Source organism: Xiphophorus hellerii, chromosome 3 (genome assembly GCF_003331165.1).
Source record: "Xiphophorus hellerii strain 12219 chromosome 3, Xiphophorus_hellerii-4.1, whole genome shotgun sequence".
Lineage (NCBI taxonomy): Eukaryota > Metazoa > Chordata > Actinopteri > Cyprinodontiformes > Poeciliidae > Xiphophorus > Xiphophorus hellerii.
In genome coordinates, this window is record NC_045674.1 from 8,012,232 (window position 1) to 8,036,880 (window position 24,649).

Below are 24,649 nucleotides of genomic sequence, written 5' to 3' on the forward strand. Positions count from 1 at the left end.
TCCATCCATTTGCAAAAATTGGCTCAAAAGGACAACACTGGAAAACTGAGTATAGGGAAGTAGAACTTTTGACATGAAAAACATTGAGGAACCCTGCTTGTATGTGAACACCAGAGAGAGTCACAACAACATCACTGTTGCTTCTGCCAATGAATTTGTCAGTTCGACTGAGCCAGTGTTTTTTCTCATCATTGGGTCTTGTTACGTCAGGCTATCATCAGTCTGCTGACCTGTACACACATGCATACATGCCCAAACATGAACACGCCTACGGGCACGCGCGCACGCACACACACTCATGTCTCTGACAAAAACTGAATTCAGAAACCCCCCTGAGATACTCGGTGCATGAAAAGGCTCTCATCCAAATGGCTCATGTATTCAGGTTGGTCCTGGAGGACCTGCCCTGTATTGATAGAGCAGAATGGTGAAGCCACTTGTCAAAGCAAGAGACAGAACAGAGCGACACAGTTCTCACACTACCTGAATGACACACTGGACAAAACAACAACGCGTCCCACACTTTCAGGTGCAATTTAACTCAAGAGTGGAAATGATCCCACTTTCTTTGTTTACCTTTGGAAAGATAAACAAAATCTATCTTGTTGGAATAAGACTTGTTGGAATAAAAAACTGGCTACTTTTTAATAAAAAGGAGAAAAAATCAATGAGGAAAACTTGGGGAATAGGAGATGAAAAGAAAAAAAGGTTGGTGATTTTCTTACAACACACCTTTCATCTAGCTTGTCAACCTTGAGATCTATAAATGATGTGTGATGGTGATGTGTGTGTGTGTATCAGGAAAAATAAAAGCTACACAAGTTCATGTTGGTGGTTGGGTGACAGGTTATATAATAGAAAGAGTGGATTGGTGCCGAATATGTACAAGAGTCACAAAGAGTCTTACAAGTGGGCAAAGCAAAATAAATGAAAATCATGGATTAAAAGTTTTGGGGGTTTTTTTAAAGTAAGGTCTCTAAAACCTATTTTAAAATCCCCTTTACACTGGAACACGTCCACAACATGACATTAAAAAAACAGCTAGAACATGATAGTGTTTGGAGGGACTGAAAAAGCTCTTTTGGAGTATTCTAAGAACTCAGTGTCCTCCCTGTTATGCATAACCAAACCGACAGTGCCCAAAGTCATTTATTGAAATATTTATGTAGAAGCCCCGGCAACATACAGTATTTAGTGATAGAAAATGAGGAGAGGAAAGAACAACGTGAGTAGCAATCCATTGGTTTTAATACACTGCACTTGGCGAGATATGTGAAAAAAGCATACAGATAACATCAATTTAAAATTACTGTGCAAAATTGCCTTCTCAATTGTATGTTATAATTGTTTTAAAGCAAATCTAGCCATAAAAAGTATTATTTGTTAGGCTCTTGTACTTCTATGACCCTGTATAGAATAGTAGGAAAAGCAACCCCTCAGCTGTTCACTTTAAACAGTCTCATTGATTTGACACAATGATCTGTATTAAACTTTTAAAAGCAATCTATAATGTGACAGATGAGCTGCTATTCTCTGTTATTGCCGATCGTCAATAAAGTTCAACAAAGCACTACATGCTAATAAGCGAACTATAGCTAATCCCTGATAAGTGCAAACACATCTTTTCAATGCAGAAATGCTTAGTTACTAAAGAAGAACGGTTTTCTGTTTCTGGTATAACATGTATTGCAGCAGCTAAAAGATCCACTTAAATAGAATCCATTATCAACTGTCAGCTAAAGCCTGTCAGTAGCTTCTAGAATAAGACACACATTAACTTGAAAAACAATGACTTGTCCACAAACCCACAGCTTGAAGTTTGACAAGATGGATTATGTCATGAGCCTGACCATGTGAGAATCCAGATGCTTCACAAGTTAAATGACTCATGAGCCATTTGCAAATATGAGGTTGGAATAAAGAAGCGACAGAGCCTGCAGTTGGAGGACGTAGGCGTGGTATAGTGATGAATCAAACTAAAGGCTTTCATCCAGGAGACTGCAGAAAGTGTTTGTAAGAGAACATGACCTTCTGGTGTTTCTATTAGTTCCACCTCATTAGTTTTAATTCTAAAGTTTAGGCATCCACTTTACCTGGCAGGGTGAAAGAAAAGGTCATGGTTAAGGTTCGAGAAGACTCCCGACACAAAACAGTTACAACAAGTAGTTTAGAGACTCGCTGTGACAGGAGACCGTAGGATTACCTAACTATATTAGCTGTGAATGTAAGAAAAACAAACTTTTAAGACCCTAAGTGCATAATGTTTACTCCAACAAAACGCTAAGATATTCTTATTAAATTACTCAAAAATATAATTACCTGTTTTCCAATTGTATAATAAATTTCAACAGCCCCTGGGGTTACACTATGTTTTTTCAAGTTAATGTGCCTAAAACAGGGTAATTTTCCCTTTTATGTGTTTATTGTAGTTGCTGATGGGTGGATTAAATTAAAAGGGGAAGTGTGGCTCTGGCTTGACAATTTGGAGGGGCTGGAGTTTAGAAAGAAGATACTGTACTGATGGGAAAACGGTGATGTTCTGTATTGTCGAAGCATAAAGCTAAAAGAAGGGCACCAGGAGGACAGCGGGCTCAGTCAAAGGATATGCTCAGGAACAAGTGCCTGGTGGGTTTAAAGGAATAAACCGAATGGCCCAGAGAGAAAGTATTTCAAACTATGTGTGGGTTGATGTTGCTCAGGCGCTGTGCACTTACTCCTAGGATGAAATATTGTCTTAAAGATAGACTTAAAGTCTATTCTTCGTTTTCATATATATTCTAAAAACATAAAATTACATAGTGAAATATTGAAGATGTGAAGGTATGTTCTGGTAAATCTATTTCTAAGAGACATATTGACAAAAATGTACACTATGTGTAAGTAAGACCCAAAGTAATCCACAGATGAAACATAAAAACAAGTGCACATAAAAATTAAGTGAGATGTCAACGGGAAATAAGTACTGAACACATGAAGAAAAAAAAACAGCATAAAGTTACAGGGAGACAACAAGTAAGCTCAAATGTGTCAGTATTTGACAAAGCAATCCTGCCTCCTATCAGTGCAAATCAATACAAATCTGAGTCTGATCAAAGGGTATAAATTCAAGAAAAAATATTATGCTAAGCACGCAGACAAGCAAACTCTGAATTGGTTTCAGAGTAAGAAAATAAAGCTTCACGACTGGTCCATTGGACTAATGTCCCATTAAAAATCTATGCAAGAATTGAAGATCAAATTGAATAAAGGCTTATAAAACCTTTAAGAGTTGAAGAAATGCTGAATGGAACAATGAGTCAAAATAACAACAAAAGCTTCTGTAGTTAGTATTTAAAAAATTTGAGTATGCTTGTACAAACCTTTTCTCTTTTCCAATTTATAATACATAATTGAATTTGTGAATTATTCCATTTGATTTTATTGTATTTGGATCACTTGGGCTGTTACCAACATATGGACATACATTTTATGCCAATATGTTTACTTAGGTAACATTTACATGTTTATTTTTTTTAGGTTGCATTAATTATCTGAATAAGAGGATACAATGAAGTTCTCATCTAAGCAAATTCCAAATAAAATCTCTATTTAATGTGGATTCTTTTTAGCTTAGATTCTTATTTTTAGTTAAATTAACAGTATATTTGCTTGCTGTCTTCAAGTTTGGTTTGTACTTTTTATTTTTGGATTGTTTTGTACTCCTTTCTCCCACTGATCATTAACCTTTGTTCTTCATTCTTTTTTTATTTTTCTGCCACACTTTCTCTGTGTAAGGTCATTAATTTTTGCCAGCATGTAAGCTCCTTTGCTTCGCTTTGCGTCTTCCAGTGTAAGAGCCTCTTCATTATCTGCCTCTGTTGCCCCTTCCTTCCACTGAGCGTAGTTACGATGCGATTCAGCTGTGCCTGGTTTAATGTTTCAAATTTATAGTTATCAAATTACCTATCTCTACTGTCCCTTTGATCTACTTTTTATTTTTTAAAGGTAATTTTGCTTCTTTAGGATTTTTTTGTTGTAGATATAAAGTCCTTTAGTTAAATTTTTTTTTACCTTTTTCCAACAAAACTGCCCTTTTCCTTTATAAGAAGCATAAAATTTTAGTAACAGATCATATTATATTTCACCAAATTAATGCTGTATAGATAACTTTAACTAACAGAGATCATGAGGGAGGAGGGATAGATAACCTCATGCACTTTGGAAAATATTCTCTTATTTCCCTCTTGGCCAAAACCAGAATATTTAAAAATTACAATTTTAAATGAATGTAAATTAGTCACTCAAGCCTTGATAGTTTTTCATTTATTCCTCAATTAGGAAAGGGCCATAATTATAATAGTAAAATTATTTCAAGTTGCAATGTACAGCAGTCCCTGACATTGTTGGGCTGTGATAATTTATTTGCACATCAACAAAGTTTTTCTATGCACGTGTCAAATGTGCAGTTGCTAGAAAAGTTCTGAAAATGAAAGTGAAAAAAGCATGTCACACGTTTCAGCTCTTGTGTTTTTGACGATGATAACGAACAGTACAGTTTTAATTATGAAGCCGACAATTTCATAAAAGGACCTCGAAGAGTGTGTCCATATGCCACTTTTCTCGGGTTGAAATAGGCTGTCAGGGCACAGGAGAACACTTCATCTCAGCACCTCATTAAAAACCTGCTCCCACACACGTGAGAGTTAATCACACAGCTGTCAGCAAGCCTGCAACTTGTATAGTGACAAAAGGGAAAAAAACAGAATAACAACACTTAATGTCTGACTGATACGGTTCCACAAATGGTCCTTTCTGTTTTTCTTGTGATAATTTCAATCTGTATATTAGCTGAAGGTGGAAAGGCACAGACATCCGTCATTCCGCCTTGGTTGTTGGTCTGACACTTATTTTCCAATTAATTGGGGACCATCCTTACTGTTCTCCTAAATAAGCTTTCTCTTGCAAAATAAGGTACAGGGTCTCTGACCAGAGAGTGGAATCTCAGTGCCAAAGCCCCCAAGACATTGGTGCCTATAGGAAATAACACAACTTAAAAATAAATTTACTCTAGGAGTAAGCAACACTGATTTTCTAAAGGGAAATTCTAACTAAATATTGTAAACTATAATAAAGTTACAATGGCTGAAGTAGTAAAATAAAGGTGAGGTACACCAATTGCAGTTTTCCGGTCAATCGGTTATTATTATTTGGCTGATATAATTTTTTTTTTTTTTTTGTCTGAAATGTTGTTAAATGTAGCAAGAAAGTTGCTGAGTTGGTAACAGTGGGATGACTATTGTTAACTGCAAATTTGCAAACATGACCTGGTGGGTCATCTATCAGTCAAACCTCTCACAGTAAAGCAGAAGAGGACAATCACCGATCTCTAAAAATTATGGAAATCGGCCGGCCGATAAATCAGTGCAACCTTAAGATAAAGACATAAAAATAATTCACCAAACGCAAAAGCCCACCTAACTGGTAACCCAGCCTGACATGTGAAACTGCTGGAGATGATCTGAAAACTGGCGGCATGTCTTTTTTTCAATAAGGGAATAATATAAAAACATATAAAACTCAAAAAAGTCAATTTTACATAATAGCCCCACTTTAAGAATCACCAAAACAAGCAGAAAAAAGTTGCTTCATTCAATTTAGGTTGTGTATGGTCCATATACTGTGTTGCTATATCGAGTCACAGATCCTCATTAGTTCTCTCTCTTTCCTTGAAAGAGTTATATCCTGATTTTAAGGTTAGTCTACAGTGAGTGGGGAATAAGAGCCATGACTAAAGAAATGTATTTCAGTCTTGTGTGTGAGAACTTACAAATGGTATGTTTCTGGGGTCAGAAGATAAGGCCAATCAATGAGAGGTCAGGATGAGTTCACATAGATCTGACACAACTTCCAATTAAGTCTTGTCTCTGTATATCAGCGTACCTGCATCTGACTCATTGTGCTCGAGAGTGTCTTAGGGATCAAGCATGTGTGCATGATGCAGTGTTTAGAGGTGGCTGGGTACATCTCTCACTGTGTGCAATCTGCAGCCTGACTATAGTTGTTGTATCCCCCCTCCTGAGCCCCCCTCCCCCTCCCCTCAGTTGGCTCATCTCAAATGGCAATTTGTAAAACATGGCCCTCTGTTAGCCTGCTCCCTCTCTCTCCCAGCCATCCCTTGCACCACTGCTCCTCTACCTCATCCGTCTACCCCTTTTCCTCTTCACATCACTCGTTTTACTTCCTTTCCTCAACCTCTCTCTCATTTCCATACCTCCTGTGCCTTCTACATCTTCCCTCTGTCCGCTTGTTTATCTCCCTCTGTCGTTTTGTTTCTCTCCATCTCTCTCATTTGCCCTTCTGCTTCTTGCAATTTTTTTTTTCTTCTTCTTCATTATCAGGATGTGCTTTCTCTCAGTCCTTCGTGGGTGTAGCACTCTGATTACTCCTCCGTCTGGTCCCCTACAGCTAATTTTAAGATTTTCTTCTATAGCGATCTCATTCAGCTTCTTAATATAATTAAGAATTTGTTTCCCTGCTTTCAGAGACAAATTGAAAAGATGCAGTCAGTGTTGAGTCTCTACTTTACACTGCATGCTTTGTGTCTTGCTACTCACCCTGGCTTCCATCCCAAGAGGAAGTTGGAACAATCAAAGTGTCTGCTGTTTTGCTGTCACTCAAACTTTAAAGTAGAAACCCCACTGCTGGTTTGGCATACATTTGTCACTGTAATGCCATGGTCTTATTTTAATCAAACAGTAAGGAGTATAACATACTAGGGAATATTGGTTGAATTTAGCAGGGAGAAAAAAAGATATTTGCATTTCAGTTAATAGTCAATCCATGTGCCAACAGTGCCAGTACTTAAGTGTTTGTCTCGAGGCCACTGACCAAATATATTGGCACTGATGTAATTTTATTGGACATTCTTCCGAGCTAGCACAAAGATTGGTTTGAAGCCAGAAAAAGAAACTTTATCCACATACTCAGTCCATCACTTTAAGTGTCCAATTAGCTGATATCTTTGTGGATATATTTGATCTTTGGTATTTGATCCTTTTTCTCTTTCTTTCCAAGTTACTTTATTCTAAACCTGGATTTTTGTGGTATAATGAAGACCTCATCAGAGCCACAAGATGAAAGAAATTGATCTAAACAAAGCTGTTCAACATGCTGTAAGAGCTGCTGGAGTTAACCTTTTAATTGAGACTCCATCAAAAATCAGCATATTTTTCAATAACATTTAGGAAAATCGAGTTTATCCATTTTGGTTCACTGCTTTCTAGTGGTGCTTTTCTGAAATTTAAAGAGATTATATTTAATCAGGCAAAGTAATCTACATGTGCAAATGAGCATGCAGCCCTGAGAATTAGTATTAATATTACATTTCCCAATTTTGTACCATTAAAGTCAGAAACTTTGAAGTACTTCATACATACATAATATTTTGTACAAGTGTTTGTTGGTTAGAAAATAATACATGGTCTTAATTTTTATTTTTTTCAACTAAAGATCTAAATAAAATTAGAGCTGAAAATTAGCTTGTTAATATCGACTTACCTAAGCTTTAATGCATTAAATATTTTTATGCAATTAATCATAATTCTTCTTTTTACACACAAAAGTCCAGACTTGGAACTTTGTATTGTGGTACCGGTATACCACTAAACTAGCTGGGTGGGTTTGCACCTATCAGATGGTTGAAAAACCTAAATATCAAATCAAAAATAATACATTTATTGTTGAGTTTGTGTCTTTTTATTGCACAATTTAGCAACAAATATTTTTTTTTTGTTGAAAATGTTGCTTATTCTATCAATATATGGCTTTCGATTAAAATGTGATAATCATCATTTGTCAGTCTCATTTGACCAGAGCTGCTTCTTCCACATCTGGTGTGTCTACCTGATTATCGTTCTCCTTGCCTCGCCTGTCAGTTTAGGTGGACGGCCATGTCTGGGTTAGAACTGCTGTCAAGTCACACTCCTTTCATTTTCTAACAACAAACCAAATGGTGCTTCATGAGAGTTTCACAGCTTGAGAAATGATTTTTATTCCACTTTTTCCCCTGACCATAATGCTGTTTGTTCTTAATGTTCTCTAACTGTATTTTAAAACTACATACAGTTAGACTTTTTGCTAATTAGGTGACTCATGAAGAAATAGATCTGCAAATGGTTTTATTTTAGAAGTATGAGAGTAAAGGAGGCTGAACAGAAAGGCACACCACAGTTTTAATTTTCCATCTTTTTCATAATAATGAACAACGCTGAATTAATCTGTCACATAAAATGCCAATGGAATCACTGAAATGTGAGATTGCAAAATGACGAAATGTGGAAAAGGTTAAACTTGTATAAACTTTTGCAAGTCACCCTGTCTCACCTGATAAACTATGCAATAAAATCTTAACAAAACATATTGCTCCGATTCTCCTACTCTTTCCATCAACGTCACTGGTATGGTAGAACAAAGCCAAAAGGCACATTAACAAGAAAAGTGACCCATGTCTGAGTACCAGAATCTTATTGACGGCATTAATTACATTTTGTACTATGATTTATGTTTTTTCCTTTACTGTGTCTAAGGCAATCTTTACCTGTGTAACGCTCCAAAGCAGCAAACGGAGAGCGAACCTTGAAAATTTAAAGAGGAACTGTTGAGGGAAATGACAAAATTATAAAGTATAATAAGTGATGCTTAAATGGAGACCATGAATAATAACCTGAAGGACAAAGAGGAAAAGAATGATGAGCAGATGACATGCAGAGTATTTTTCTTCATTTGCCTCATTTTCCACCAATGACCTCAACTGTTTTCTTTTGCCTGCTATTTACTTTCATTTATTAACTTTGTTTCTGGCTTCTCTTGTATTTTGCATCTCTGTCCAGAAGTAGCTCCCTGTTCTTCCATCTGAGTACTCCAACCTTAACTGGGGTAAACAGTCTCTCTTTCATCTCCATTATCCATCTATCTGGCCCCTTTTCCCTGTTTTTTTCATCTTTTGACTAATCCATCTATCCAGCCACATGCCAACATAGCCTTCTGTGTGTGCCACTGTTCATTTCCATGACAACGTCAACATGAAAACCCAGCCCAACTCCAGAGATTCCGCACATTTGCATCTCATTTGCATGTTTCCCGAGCGACCGGCAGCATTTGACTTTGACAGCGGCAGGGAGACTGGCATGGCCCTGTCCAGTTTTCCTGTCCCTCCTGTTTGTCCCCTCTAACTATGCCTGGTGGTAGGTCATCAGCTCACTCTCTACTCCTCAGTCTTTGTTCCCCTCATTCTGTTCTCTCCCATAATTGCAGCCGCCTAAATGTCATTCTTTTGTTAGTGGCTGTTTTGAAAACAGATCTCTTTCACAAGTCAAACTGCTCTTTCTATCACCTCCTTTTCTGTTTCTTTCATTTACAAACATTTTTTTCCCCGCGTCGTCATTTTCCAACCCTCTCTATTTCCACCATCAGTCTGAAAGAAGCTGCGACTGTATGTCTTTCATTCCATGTCTGAATAAGAGTCACATTTTCACCCTATTTGGAACTGAACAAAGGGCTTTCCATCCATTTCTTTCACAGACAAACACAGCTGCTGGTAAACACGTGTGAAAACACGGGACACACTGAAAACCATGCCCCCAGTTATTTACAATCTGTAATAAGGAGCTACTGTGCTGGGTCCAATGCATTAAAATATGCACATATAGCATGTTTATATTTTTTCCAAGTCAAAATTCCATCACTATTTTATAAATTTTATGACAAACCAGCACAAAGTACTGGATATTTATACAGTGGAAAGAAAATAACAGGGTTTTCAACATTTATTTGAAAGTAAAAATTTGAAAGCATGGCCTCATTTGTGTTTAGTCACCTTTAAGGTACCCTGAAATAAAATCTTGTAATGTCAGAAGCCACCCAATTTGTAAACAGAGTGGCACAATTACCTAAGTTTACAAGCAAGGTGAGTTAAAGCATAATTTTTTGGTTGAAGCAGTTCATGGTAACTCTGGAGCTGCTACACAGTTCCCAGCTTAGGTGAGAGATTTGTCAACAGGGCAACAATTACTTGTGCACTCTGCAAATCTGGCCTTTTTGGACATATGGCAAGAAAAAAGCTGCTGTTAAAAGACAGCATTCAGAAGTCCAGTCTGCAGTGTTTAGCCAGGTAGGACACACAGCAAAAATGTGGAAGCAGGTGTTCTGTTCACGAGAGGAAAACTGAAATTTATGGCCAACATGCAAAACGGTCTGTGTGGTGAAAATCAAACATTACACAGTGCCCTGAAAACACAATTCCCACCATGAAAAATGGTGCCGGCGGCATCATTCTGTGGGAATACGTTTCTTCAGAAGGGATAGGGAAGCTGGTCCTGGTTGATAGGAAGATGGATGGAGCTAACTACAGGGTGATCCTGGAAGAAAACCTGTTAGAGGCTGCCAAAGTCTTAAACTGGGTTGGAGGTTTACCTAGAGGGATAACAGTCCCAAACACACCGCAAAAGCTGAAATAGAATGGTTTAGATCTGAGTCTTTTCATGTTTTAGAATAATCCTGTAAAAGCTCAAGCCTAAATATGATTAAGAATTAGTTTCAATACCTAAAAACTGATCCACATTCAATGAGACTGAGCTTGAAGTATTTTACTGATGTATAAAACTGGTAGACATAACCCCAACGCACCTGCAGGTGTCTTGTTAGAGAAAGTTGGTCCTATACACTTTTGACTCGGGGGAGCAGAATGTATAAGAATGATGCAATTTCACTTTTCATTTGCCTGACCCTTGAAAAAACAAGTTATTTCCCATCTGTTTTACAAATATGCACCACTTTGTGTCATCCAGTTGCCTGGAATCCTAATAAAATACATTCATGTTTGTGTTTGTAACAAAAAGTGACGAAGTTACTAATACAAACATGTTTTCCGGGACCAAACAATATCCATCAAAGTTATTAAACAAAGAATCAAAGTCAGGCGCACTACGAAAGCCATTTACACTCCACACACATATGCACAGCCAAAAAGACATCCTCAAGTAGCTGTGAAATTAAACTTCTGTTTCATTTTGACTTGTTAGAAAAAAACTCTTTTGAGTGGTTAACCAGACACAAAAGTGCTTTTCACCACCCTTTTGTTCCATTATGAGGATTTCCAATTAAACAAATTCTCCATAACTGAGATTAGCATCACTAATTTGCCTCCTCCACTCCACAACAAATTACATTCTAACATCAACAATATGGCAAAGTCACCTCCAGTTCTCGGTGGTCGGAACGAGAAATTACAAAGTTAAACTGACGTGAGATTATGACAGGCGACTGAATTGCGTACGTCATTATCTGTTTCTCGTCCTCTGCTGTGGAAGATTTAGAAGCGAGTTCAGGATGTGTGTGGTAATTGGCTGGAGAAGAAGTGAATTTGTTTCTGCCATCATTACAGGCAACTTGTGGCAAAACAAAACTCAGACTATATCTCTGTTCTTTCTATAAATGCATAAAATGCTACACTGAGATCCAGATGTTTATATTAGTTTGGGTGTGCATTAGATACCTAACAACATGACTCACCAAATACATATGGGAACATTTCTGTCAAGAAGTGGAACAAGCATTCATTAATGCTTGAGACTATGTGTGGGCAGAACTTTGCTTCCATTCAGTTGTTTGTCAAACAATCTTTGTGTGTCAAAGGAAAAAGAACATCATAACTTTCTGGTTCACATCTGACATTTTAAAAAGCCAGCCAGCAAAATACAGAGAAAGTTTTATGAAAAGAGACTAACTGTCCAGCAGAGCTGGGAAAAAGACAGACTGGCAGCTAGAAACCCAGAGACATTACAGTTAGAGGAAGAGAGAGAGAAACGGATGGAGGAGAAAGTATTGAAAGAGAGAAAGAGGGTAAGAGACGGAGAAAACACAGCAGGAGGGTAAAGTATTCTGATGATGGGAGAGGGAACAGTATTCAACGAATCATGGGGAGAGGAAGAGCCTGTGCAGTTTCATTGATTTGGAGAGGCAGGAGGAAGGGAAAGTGGGTACAAACGGGGGGAGCAAGGAGACAGAGCGGCTACTGTAGGAAAATGGCTTTATAATAGAGTTAAAGAGTAGGACAGATGACGCGGAGACCCAAAGACAGTGGGCTATAAAGAGCCAGCCTTGAAGAAAGAAGCGGATCAGACAGAGAAACCCTCAATTTTCAGATTTTTATGTGCTGAACTTGAACTTCAACTCTCCAAATGGCACCCAACACTGAATTAGCATTCTGCAGTGCTTCTTAAACTGCATTCACACTGCATAATCAACACTGTGGTTGTCAATGCTGAGAGTTGGTACATAGAAACACTTGGATCAATAAGCTTTCACGAAAAAGCTTTGACTTAACATCATAATCCAAATGACAGAAAAACTGATTTACGAACCTTTCATAACATTTGTTTACAGGATTTTTAAGGTGACATCGTTCAGAGACTTGACCATCACTAAATCATTTTTATTATGTTTTCTGCACTTAGTGACGTGAGAAATGTATGACCATACCAATAACAATTTAGAATTTTTTTTTAAACAAGTTGAGACTGCTAAGAAGATCGGAGTGGGGACTGATGAGACAAACTGAGAGCCATGTGACGATACATAAATTTATGGTTATTTGTAGTAAATAACCACTAGCAATAAAAACAAACCAGGAACACATTTAGCAAATGTTCAAATACTGATATTATGCAGGTTACTTAATCAGACAAAGAAGAAAAGCAACATAAAAAAACGAGTGAACTAAGATAATATGGGGTTCCTCAATGTTCCAATCTTGGGCCACTTTTATTCAGGTCTCTCATAGCTCAGATTGTAGAGTGCTACAACATCTCTGACTATACCTGTGCTGATAACCCCAGCTTGATGTTTCTGTGCCATCACATGACCACAGTCCACTACAGTCACTGAGTCAGCATCTATATAATATCAGTAGGTGGGTGGGTAAGAATTTCCTCCACCATAATGCAGAAAAAAACATAAGTCACTCTTTTTGTCCCCAAAACTGAGACCATGCAAGAAACCTCTGTGTAAATTTTGACAACCACATAAAGTCTTTCATTAAATCGGCCTGATTCTATCTTTTAAAAAAAATAAATTACATAAAAAACATTGCCAGAATAAAGCGATTCCTGTCCAATTAGGGTATAGATAAACTGGCTCATGCTTTCATTTTCATAAGGTCAAAGTAATGTAACAGAGTTTTTAGTAGAGTCTACAAAGAAAAAAAAAAAAAACAATTAGTCAGCCACAGCTAATCCAGAACACTGCTGCCAGAGTTTTGAGAAACAGCAGGTAAACAGATCATATCTCACCAGTTCTTAAATCACTGCAATGGCTCCCTGTTGGTTCAAAGATTGATTTTAAAATCTCCTTGATGGTCTATAAGTCTTTGAATGGTATTGGGAATAAATACTTTTCAGTTCCTTTTACATGTGTTCCTTTATTCTCCAACTAGGTTAGTATCCAGCAATCTTCAGGAAACCATTTGACAAAGTCACATATCAAGGCTCTAAATAACTTCAATGGGGATTTGATTTTTGATTTTTTTTCCCCCCCCCCAAGTAAAATTTACCTTAAAAGACTTTTCTTGACAAGAAAATTGCAACAGAAATAGCTACTGCAGAAACTCTCTCTCCCTCTTTTTTGCCCTATAGATTTTACCACTGGCTCATTACATCTCTGTTTAGTTGTAGTGCTCTCTTTGACAAATCCACTAACAGACCCACTGCTGCCAGTAACTCTGTAGGCCGTTTCTGTAACATAGAAAGTACCCCTGGACCTGTGTTTTGCTTTGTTTTTAATCTGTTTTTCTCTCAGACCCATAGTAATCCCAGCATATGGCCACTATTAATGACTCAGTGTCTGCTGGAAGCTTCCTTCTGCTAAAAGGTAGTTTCTTTCCACTGTTGCCACATGCACATCCAGGATGAGGTTTGCTGTAAAGTTAATGACGTGAGACTTTGAGATGCCCGAGATGGACTGGTGACCTGTCCAGGGTGTACCCCGCCTCTCGCCCGAAAATAAATGAATGAATGAATGGATGGATGGATGTCATTTGGTTATAGGGATTATATAAATAAACTCATTTAAATTTAACTACATGCATTTTTTTTTTGCAATTTAAGTTCTGAAAAAGCACTTTTACAATAAATGTTTTACCCTTATTAATTATATTCTAAATGGTACCTACAGCAAACATACGTAAAGGTAAAGATGCTAAAAATACAACTTTACCTCCTAACCACGTACAATGTATTTTTTATTATGTTTCATGCATGAATGTGCCCATCAATCTTAAGGGTAATTCAGAGAAGCCAATTATTCTAAACTGCAAGTTTTTGTTGATGGGGAGGGGGGGGGGGGGGTCAGACTATCCAATTATACTGTTGACAGTAATTTATAGAAAAAACACACAAATGGAGTTTCAGCTTCATCCAACACTGAAGAATCAACACATTTTCAAAATCATTACATTTTTCAGTATTTTCTTTCTGAGAACTTGCAGGTTTTCTGCATTATGTCAGCTGCAAACTCTTAATTCCCTTGGTCTGATCAAAACCAACCTGGTAGAGTTGAGAGATGGAGTAGCAATGAAAAAAAAAACAATGTACTGATTGGTGCACTTTATTGATGTAAACTTGTTGTTCTATACATAATGTTCTAGACAGTATTCTCGATTTTCTTGGAAATCAAGGTCATGCAAGGAGTATGTGCCAATAATATACAGACTTTCTGAGTGTTTCTAAACAGGAGACACTACACAGAATGAGATACGTAATCAGACATTCAAACAGAACCACGCAGCTCTACAGAAATGAGAAGGCTGAGTGGAGAGAGAAAATAGAAAGAGACAGACAGAAAGATGAACAGATAAGCCCAGAGCTCAGAGGAGTAAACAAGACCAAGCTGCACTTTTCTGTGACCTCTGATGACCCGCTGACAATGTGACTAATGGCCTCAAAACATGGATCAGGGGAGATAGAAATACACGTAGGTAAGAGGCTGTGGGCAAGAACAATTCATATCCAAAAGAAAAAGAAAAATCAATCTTGGCAATGACTTAGAAAGTGAATATAATCCTTCAGGTAAAAGTGTTGGTTTTGTCTTTTTCTGCCTTCCTATTTAAAGAGAGACCTCAAAAAAGTCTCTGTATCCTAGCTTTAGCGCTGACTATTTTCTTGATTATTTTGTAAAAAGAAAGAAGTGTCCAACTTCTACGGTCTCATTTACATCAAGTATAATTTGAAAACCCAGCCGCATTACTGCAGCTTAAAGGAAAGATGCTTTATTGCATAAAAAGTCATATGTTCCTCCGATGCAAACCAAGATGAAGCATTCAGCATTTGGCACTGTGGCAGATGGTGGATCATGGTATTCTGTTGTACGGAATATCACATAATCCACTTGGATTTAGTAAATCATATCAGAACATGACATTATTATATACTTTCATTGTCATTACAATATGCTGCATTATAGAGAAGAAAAAAAAGTCTAAGCCATCTGGAGTACAGAATTACACAATGCAAAAGCAAATACAACAGAAATTCTCAATATTACTTCTATTACTAATATTTTTGTGCTAGTGTTATTAAGAGATCCTGAGTCCACTGGATCTTTATGTATGTGTTAAAAGTAATTAAAAACAAGCTCAGTAGGTACCTGTATGTTTTTATGTAATTAAGTACATTCTCTCCAAGTGTTAAAGAACAAATAAAATGATGTGGAAAAGGTGTAAACCATGTGATGTCATTATTAGTAAGTGTGAAACAGCAGATATTTTGAATCTAAATGTGTCATATGTTTGCTAAAACAAAAACAGGAACAAGAGATGAATTTTATGTCCCCTTACCACAGGAAGTCACTTCCAAATATTTTTATCTCTCTTTACAAAATTAAAACAAAATAAAATAAAAACAAAAACTCAAGAGGAAGGCATTAAAAACTAAAGTAGATGATTATACACAGCAGAAAGTAAAACTTTTAGAGCAGATTGAGCAAATTAGGAGACAATTTGAGCTTTTGGTGATGATTACCAGATAGAACAAGAAAAACAAAACTGCTACAGATCTGCATGAAGACATTAAATAACTTGGAAGTGAGATGGTGGGTTTATTTTGCAGCCTTGTACCCAAGGGGATAATGACTTATGAAGCTGCCAATGAACTCCTTTGTATAAGTATCTAGGAGCTTAATGTGAGGTCACTTTAAGTTTGTGCTGAGGGAATTTAGCCATGGTATGTTTAGCTCAACCACATAAAACTGAAGATGGACAACGGACATGCAGAGAATGCATTATGTTGCATAAATTGACTTCATTTGTGTACCAATTTTCTATTCATACTGAACACTTAAAGTGCTTTACACTAGAGCTCCATTTACTCAGTCGTTCTGACAAACACATTTATGGGTCGATGTTTTCCTGTTTTTCTGTTGGTAAATTGATCTTGATTATTGTCTTTCTTTCTAGTAGATTTCATTCTGAATCCTGTTAATTGAGGGCTTTAATGAAGTGTCTGAACTGTTCTTTTTCCACGTCTGAATGAATAACTCCAATGATGATCAACAAACAATATTAGGGTGCACTCATATATATCAAGATACAGATGTAGCAAATAGGTAGTCCATGTTCTTCTTTTTGAATTTGATTTTATTTAAATGCTGATGTCTGTGCTCTTATAATCTTATTAACATTTGTCGCTGCAACTCAAAAAGAGCTGTCTAATAATTTTCAGCAACTCCGGTTACAAGGTTAATTTAACTCCCCTTCTAATCCTATTATATGGAAATTACAAAGGCTGAAAAATGTATGTCCAGACCGGCAACTGACAAAATTCAAGATTGAAATGCTCATGCAAACAAAAAGAAATATGTTGTTAAAAAGAAGGCAATGTGGTAAGCCAGGTACGCTCACACATCAATTACTTCCATGCCCCCAAGGAAAAAACATGTTTGAGTGATTTATGGGGCTTTTCGTATAATAGTCTGTGTGGTAGACTGAATGATGGGGAATGGAGTGACTAATTGGTTTTGCATATAAAACAGTAATGAGGACCATACTTAGTGAATTGGAGCAAACTGAACTGGGTCTCTTGGAGTGAATCTCAATGGAACCAGCAGGAGCAGCTTCTCAGGACTGGAGTGGCAATCTGATCGGCACTCAAAAGTTTAATCAGGTCAACTCAGAATATTTGTTTGATAGTTTTTGGTTTCTTGTTTCCCATCAGGCATGAAAATGGCATAACACACCTTTCCTTGCAATAGGCGTTCATGTTGCTGGAATCATTTTAGATTTTGTCACAACTGTCAAATTTAAACAAAAAACTCGAACACTTTTGATTCGACAAGATAGACCTACAAAAAGTGTTGGTGTGTGGTGTGGATCAGAATTAAGCACTTTGGAGAAACAAAATTTTGCTGTCTTTACAGATGCAAGTTACCATTAAAGGCACCTCTTTTAAATAAGAAGGATTCCAAGGAACAGAGAGTTCAGTTTATGTTAACACACTTCTGCTCTTAACAGTTGAAGTAATCCCATTGTTTTCTGTCAATGATAAGTTATTTTTTTTATCCTGCAGAAAAAAAGAAAAGGCACCAAACATAAAATGAAGTGTGTTGGTCCAGGAGGCAACAAGTCAGGATTAAATTTAAAGAAAGTTTGGGGAGGGGGTGAGATTAATAGTGTGATTGATAGCCCAAACCGAGGGATAAAAAAGCATGGTGTGCTATTTTTCATCAGCCTCGGGTTTTTTTCATCCTCTCACCAAGTTTCATCCTCCTGTCGACCATCCTTTCATTCAAATCCTGTATCCTTTTGGCACTTGTATCTCTTTTTCTAATCTAATTTTGACACCATGCATATCTCTGCCTGTCTCACTCTCACTCCCTAAATGTCAGATGGAAGGCTGAGGTTATAACAATCCACAGCAGTGGATACAAATCTCCCCAGTAGCTACACCTCATGTTTAGCAACCTTCCACCAACATCTAAAAATTATTCTTAGTTTTAGACATAAACCTAACTTGCCACTAAGCATTGTAGAGATGACCAGACATCTAATTGAGATCCATTTGTCTGTAGACATCTGGGCTGCTCTTGTACACTACCTACAAATGAAATTTGTTCTAAACTATCGCTACTTAATTAAAATCAATACACTAATGTTAACCTCAATTTTGTCCAAAAGTGAACGTTATAAGACAAGTTTAAACATTAAAGGGATACCTGTAAAATAGAGGAGAAATAAACTGTTACAAAGAACATAGATAGCCGTTGTTGTTGTTGCTGTTAATTTTATTGCCGAGTGCTTTTACACGGACATGCTGGTTAAACTGTAAATAGAGTAAAAACAAAACATCAATACTTAGTATTGCAATATTCAATAAACACAAACTTAAACATAGATTTAGGAGCTTGACTTGACTAACCGGTTATAAGGCAAAGTTTACTCTTAGAACACTTCGTAATAGAATAAACGTCGGTATTCAAATATCACAGTGCAGCAAAACACAGCTAGCATTTGGCTAATTAGCTCTAGCAAATTCACCGAGTACACGCTTAGAACAGATAACAAAAACTCATCTCCCCACAGCTTACAGCATTAATATAACTCACAACGTAGGGCAACACTCACGAACGCCAGTATCATATGATTTTATGGTAGATTCAGCTTGTTAGCTTCAGCTAACGGCAGTCTCAGTGCATTACTGGCCTTCTTCTTCTTCTTCTTCTTGTTTTTTTTTTATGGCGGTTGGCAAACAACTTTTAGGTGCATTACCGCCACCTTCTAGACTGGAGTATGGATCAGATGTAAAGTCACTATAATCTTCCCATAATACCTGTTCTCCTTAGAAAATTAAAAATACCATTAAAAACTACGTCCCCCGATGATCTTTGAAGCAAACTTCTAATATCTAATTTATTTTTATTCCTATTTAAATTTCTAATTAATTCCTCCCTTTCTCGAACATACTTACTACATTCTAAAAAACAATGTTGTATTGTTTCTAATTTCCCACAATAACTACAGAAACCTGTATCATGTTTATTAATTATTTTAAGAGTACTGTTTAAACCTGTATGTCCAAACCTTAATCTAGATATAATATCTTCTTCTTTTTTATTCCTGCTACATTTCCTAAATTCTCCAACTTTTCTTTGGATGCTATAATAAAATCTGGCATTTCTTCCTTTATCCCACTGTTCCTGCCATTTATCCTTAATATACATTTTACTAATATTTTTAACCTCATTTTTACTCATTTTAATATTTAAATCAACAATACACTTTTTTGCTGCATTCTTAGCAAAACTATCTGCCAGCTCATTCCCTATTACTCCAATGTGAGCAGGAACCCAAACTAATTTAACCAGAGATCCATAACTTTTAAGCATTACTGGCCTGCCGTAAGTTTCTTCTATTGTTTCACCTCCCCTACCGTACCAATGCAAAGCAACTACAGAGCCCCCTAGCGGAATGGGAGGAGTGAATCCACTATAAACTCTCTGCAAACTTCTGTCAAGCAAAGCTCTATAGAATAACATTATGTGTCAGTATTTCTTTTTTTACTTTATGCCAAATGAATAATTAACAAACTGAGATTTTCTGATGCATTTGCACTTATCCTTTCATATGGAGACCTTTGGTTTCAAAAATGCTTTCCAATTTGGGAAAACCAAAAATGACAATTTGCTTTTAATCGCCCATTGTTTTCACAAACAATAAAGAGCAGTAAACAACAGACAAACATGATTACTTATTTTTTATGGGTAGTCATTAATTTTTTTTCCCTTCCTGCCACAAGGACCCAGTAGTTCATTCAGTCTTTAGCCAAATTAAAGAACATGAGCAAATAGATGAACAAGGAACTAAAGTGGCAAATATATATATGTACAGTACAGACCAAAAGTTTGGACACACCTTTCTAATTCAATGGGTTTTCTTTATTTTCATGACTATTTATAAGGCAAGAAATCCCACTTATTAACCTGACAGGGCACACCTATGAAGTGAAAACCATTTCAGGTGACGACCTCTTGAAGCTCATCAAGAAAATGCAGAGTGTGTGCAAAGTAGTAATCACAGCAAAAGTTTGCTACTTTGAAGAAACTAGAATATAAGGGGTATTTTCAGTTGTTTTACACTTTTTTGTTTAGTGCATATTTCCACATGTGTTATTCATAGTTTTGATGCCTTCAGTGTGAATCTACAATGTCAATAGTCATGAAAATAAAGGAAACTCATTGAATTAAAAGGTGTGTCCAAACTTTTGGTCTGTCCTGTATACATTTCTATAAATATATTTATATAAAAAAATATTTTTTTTGCACATTTTTTCTGAATACATTTTAGAAGTTTCTGCCATAGGCCTATGCGATCAATGTCTTCTGGTTCTCTGATGTTGCCAATTTCTCCCAGCAAAGCCACATTACAAATACAGTTCATATATTCTGATTTTCAACCACTGTGCAAACAACTCAACTGGTAGGTCATAACGCATTCAAGCATGTAAGCATATAAAGATCCCAAATGTCAAACAAACTAACTGACTGCTTAAGTACTGTTGTAAGGGTTCACTTGAGTGGGAAGAGAGAACCAGGAGTGACAGCACGCTGGAACAAAAACGGAAAGTTAAGCCACGAGAGACAGACGTGTGCAACGGATTGTAGATTCCATTAAGATTGTAGACACAAATCCTGCGAAGAAAAAAACCCAAAACAACTACCTTTAGCTTTCTATCTAAGTGGTTCCATTAGGGATGTAAACATATTTCTAAAGATTCATGAACATGTGTACATTGTCAGTGTATCATTGGAACATCTGTTATTAGATGCAGTTCTTGACGTTTTTTAGATTTACTTTTGAAAATTTGGTGATTTCTGATTAATGAAGATGGACTTTTAAAGTTGAGTCTGTGAATAAACTCCTATAGGACTATTTTCTTTTTCTGCTCTTCATGTAGAGCAGTGTTATTTTCCCACCAGTTATTTAAAAAATTAATTATCATGTGGCATGTAGATTAAATCTTAACTAGTGTACAATATGCGCACTATTCTGATTTGAAACAAAGTGTTCTGCCGTTATTGTAGGACAGTTGTAAGGTTTTCTTTTTCTTTTCCCCTCCAGGGGGTCTTTTGTGGGCTCTAGTGTCCCTTATACAAAAGTAGGCTGACAGGAAAGGGGAAAGGAGAGGAGGGAAGACATGTGGCAAATATCGCCGGGTCCGGGAATCGAACCCGCGATGGCCGTGTCGAGGACTCAAGGCATCCAAACATGGGTCGCGCTATGTATGTATTGTATCATGACGTTCTTCTGAATCAAAGCACTGCATTGGATTGACTCATGGCTGAGTGGCGATGTTGAGTGGCTTCTAGTGTTGTATGTTTAACATTATATCCAGACATGCTTCATATAATCCACATATAACCCTCGGCAACACGAGGCTGTTTGTAATCAGATACCCTCTTTTCATTTGGTTTTAGTATCTTGTAAAAGTATTTGTAGCATTTATTCTTTTTCACACATAGCAAATATATTTTAGTGAGAGTTTTTATGAGAGAGCAACACAAAGTAAAACATAATATTGAAGTAGAAGAAAAAGGTTGAGATTTTAAAACTGTTTCAGTTTTGAAATATAAATATCTTATTTTTGCTTATGTAGAGACCAAATATACTGCCAATTCCTTTTAAATAACAAGCACAAGGTTAGACAGTGTGTGTCTGTTCACCTCAATTTTCAGCTGTTGGCAGTAATTCTTAATTATCTCTACGTCTTGATATCCTATTGTAGCTTTCATGCTAAAGCCGTACTGTAAAGGTTTTCTTCCCAGACTGTTCTATATGCCACTGCCATTTTGCATCATTAGCATGGTTTGTTCGGAGTAGTGTTTTACAAATTGCCTAAATGTTCTGTTCTACTCACAACAACTGTGCCACTTTCACAAAGAGTCAATATACTGAATTTTGTAGTAGTTGCAATGTGAAAAGTTCAAGGGATAATAACACTTTTGCAACAATACTGCAGATTTTATTCAGGTCAGTGTGGAACCTTGTTAGAGCAGGCAGTTCCTAGTTTGATCATTAAAAAACTCTTCTTTGAATGTGTCTGATTATCTCTGTGTTGGTCCAATCTTAAAAAAACTGAAAACCTTATTATCACTTGAGTTAGGCTTTTTTATTACCACAACAATGTTAAAAAGACCCTATTATTCACTTCCAGATGTTTTCATTCCCCACTCTGCCAGCTCCTTGAAGTAGACTAGAGAGCCCTCTTCTCAAAGTTTCTTCAGGGGTTAAAGTCTCTGAAAACCAGCTACAAATTAGGGGAAAAGCTGTACCCAACACACGTTACTAAGAGGCAAAATCGATCAAAAACTCCTGAGGCTTTGAACATGCCCCACTCCATTTTTAAACAGTTTTTTCCTCCCTTTGCCTTCTCTTGAGTCTCTCCGTGTCCTCATGTTGCTCCCACTCGCTTTCTTTGTCATTCAACTTTGCTGTATTGTCAAAGTCAGAGAAGAATGTTGCACTTAACGCCCACATTTCCACGCTTGATGTGTGGTTATGCAAACATGCAAGCATGGAGAAAGACAAAAGTCACGTCTCAATACACTTTTTGGCTGCCTACGTATGCGTGTTGCATGAAGTCCTGTATAAAAACATGCATTTTGAACATGTTCAAACACAGACCCTGCTTCACAACTTTCACTCTGCACCTGTCTCCCACTTGGTTGCGGTATCTTTCTCTCCCTCCAGACCTCCCTCTTCTCTCTTTCCCTTTGTCATCTACCTTTACTCCTGGGAGGCAATTACCGTTTTCCCCTGGACTCAAACTAATTAGCTTAAAAACTCCCACAAATAAATAAAGCATTTGGTGATTGTGTGTAAGTCTCTGCTTGCGCGCGGGGGTGTGTGGGCATGTGTTTGCGTGCATTCACATGTCTGCAGACAATTTGTGCACCAGTGTGCTTGCGCCTGTGAGTAAATGAGTGGAAAATGAAGTTGAATATATAAATACTAATATGGCACAGATTTAGGCAAAGCCTAAGCCCTTTAGAGGCGGGTTCCTAAAAAAATATGGCACTGAAGTGAGAGCTGAAAACATGCACGCACAAATGCACATGAAATAAACTTTCAAAGGGAGCTCAGTATCGATCAAAAGTATGCACGCCAAAGAGACGTACATCTCCACCAGCTTAATTTTGATCACATATGAAACGCAAACATGAACGGAGCAGCCTATCTGACAGCCCGTTTTGCTCCAGTTGCAGGGCCAGTGAAATATAAAATGACACCAGTAATGGTAGGCAGCTGTGTTGCAAAAAGCATTTCTACTTGTCACTTTTAATGATTCACTGACACGTTTGTTTTCAATCAAGACTGAAGGAAAACAGAGAATGGTGATAAAACAGCAGCTCCGGGCAACAACACAGAGATACAGGTAGTGCCTGTTATGGCCACCAAAAAGAGGCATCTATATCAAATAAGTGTAGGAATTATCTAATTTATAGTGTATAGAAAGTTGACAATCAAAAAAATAAGGTAATAAGAAGTGAATTGTGATTTGGAGAATCCACGAAAGTCAGAAAACAATATTTCATGGCCTTCACATTGAGGATTTTGCCTAGGCACACCAGAAATCACGTCTCAGCTATACGCAAAGGAATTCATAGGTAAATTAGCAAACCTGTAGCTTTAAAGGATTGACTCAAACTATAACAGAGCTACATAATGGTGTTTTTCAGTAAACAAAACATCAAAGTAAATATAATTATTTCAGCAATTCAGTTTAAATATCCAGCGCCATATTTCAGAAAGATTCATTATATATAGTTGTATTTCAAACCTTTAATTTTGAAGATTGTGGTTTAAAACCCCAAATCCAGTACCTCAGAAATTAATATTAATATATGTAATAAACTAAAGGAAGATTGCTAGGGAAGAAATGCTATGCCATGGGCATGCTATGGCCTACACCATCAAAAGGAATACTGCGTGGCAGAAAAAGGTGCACACGTGCTAAGGATAACCACAGCCTTGAGAGGATTGTGAAGGAAAGCCCTTTTAAGAGGGCATGAAAGACTCACAATGTGTGGACTGCAGCTGGAGTCAGTGCTTTACAACTCACTGATGTACCCGGTACATGAGCTACAAATGTTGTAATTATGTGCTAAGCAACTCATGAGCCACAGACATCAGAAGCATTGTACATGGGCTGGAAAAAATGGACCTGACTGTTGCTCAGAGAACCAAACTCCACTTTTCAGATGAATGTAAGTTTTATATTTTATTTGGAAATATGGAAATAAATACCACAGAGTCCGGGCAAAAGGTAAAGCAATAGAGAATCCAAGTTGTTTGAGGCCATTTATGACGCACTCACAGTCAGTAAAGATTTTGGAGCCATGTCATCTGCTGGTGTCGGTCCACTGTGATTTGTCAAGACCAAAGTCTGAGCAGTTTTCAACTGGGAAATTTTTGAGCAATTTATGCATCCCTCTGTGGACAAGCTCTTTGGAAATGCTGATTTCCATCCATAACCACACAAAAAAACATGCTAAAAACACATCACTGTGTGTGTAGTAAATCTATGCTCTTTACTTTTGTAAATGAATTACCACAGTAAATTAACTATTC

The 24,649-nt window shown here is 37.1% G+C and overlaps 1 protein-coding gene across 4 annotated transcripts in view; it reads right to left on the bottom strand.

Annotated features, from left to right (window-relative positions):
* Positions 1 to 24,649, bottom strand: part of cadm4 (cell adhesion molecule 4) — a 231,216-nt gene that overhangs the window by 92,890 nt on the left and 113,677 nt on the right. The gene's annotated exons all lie outside the window — the stretch shown is intronic.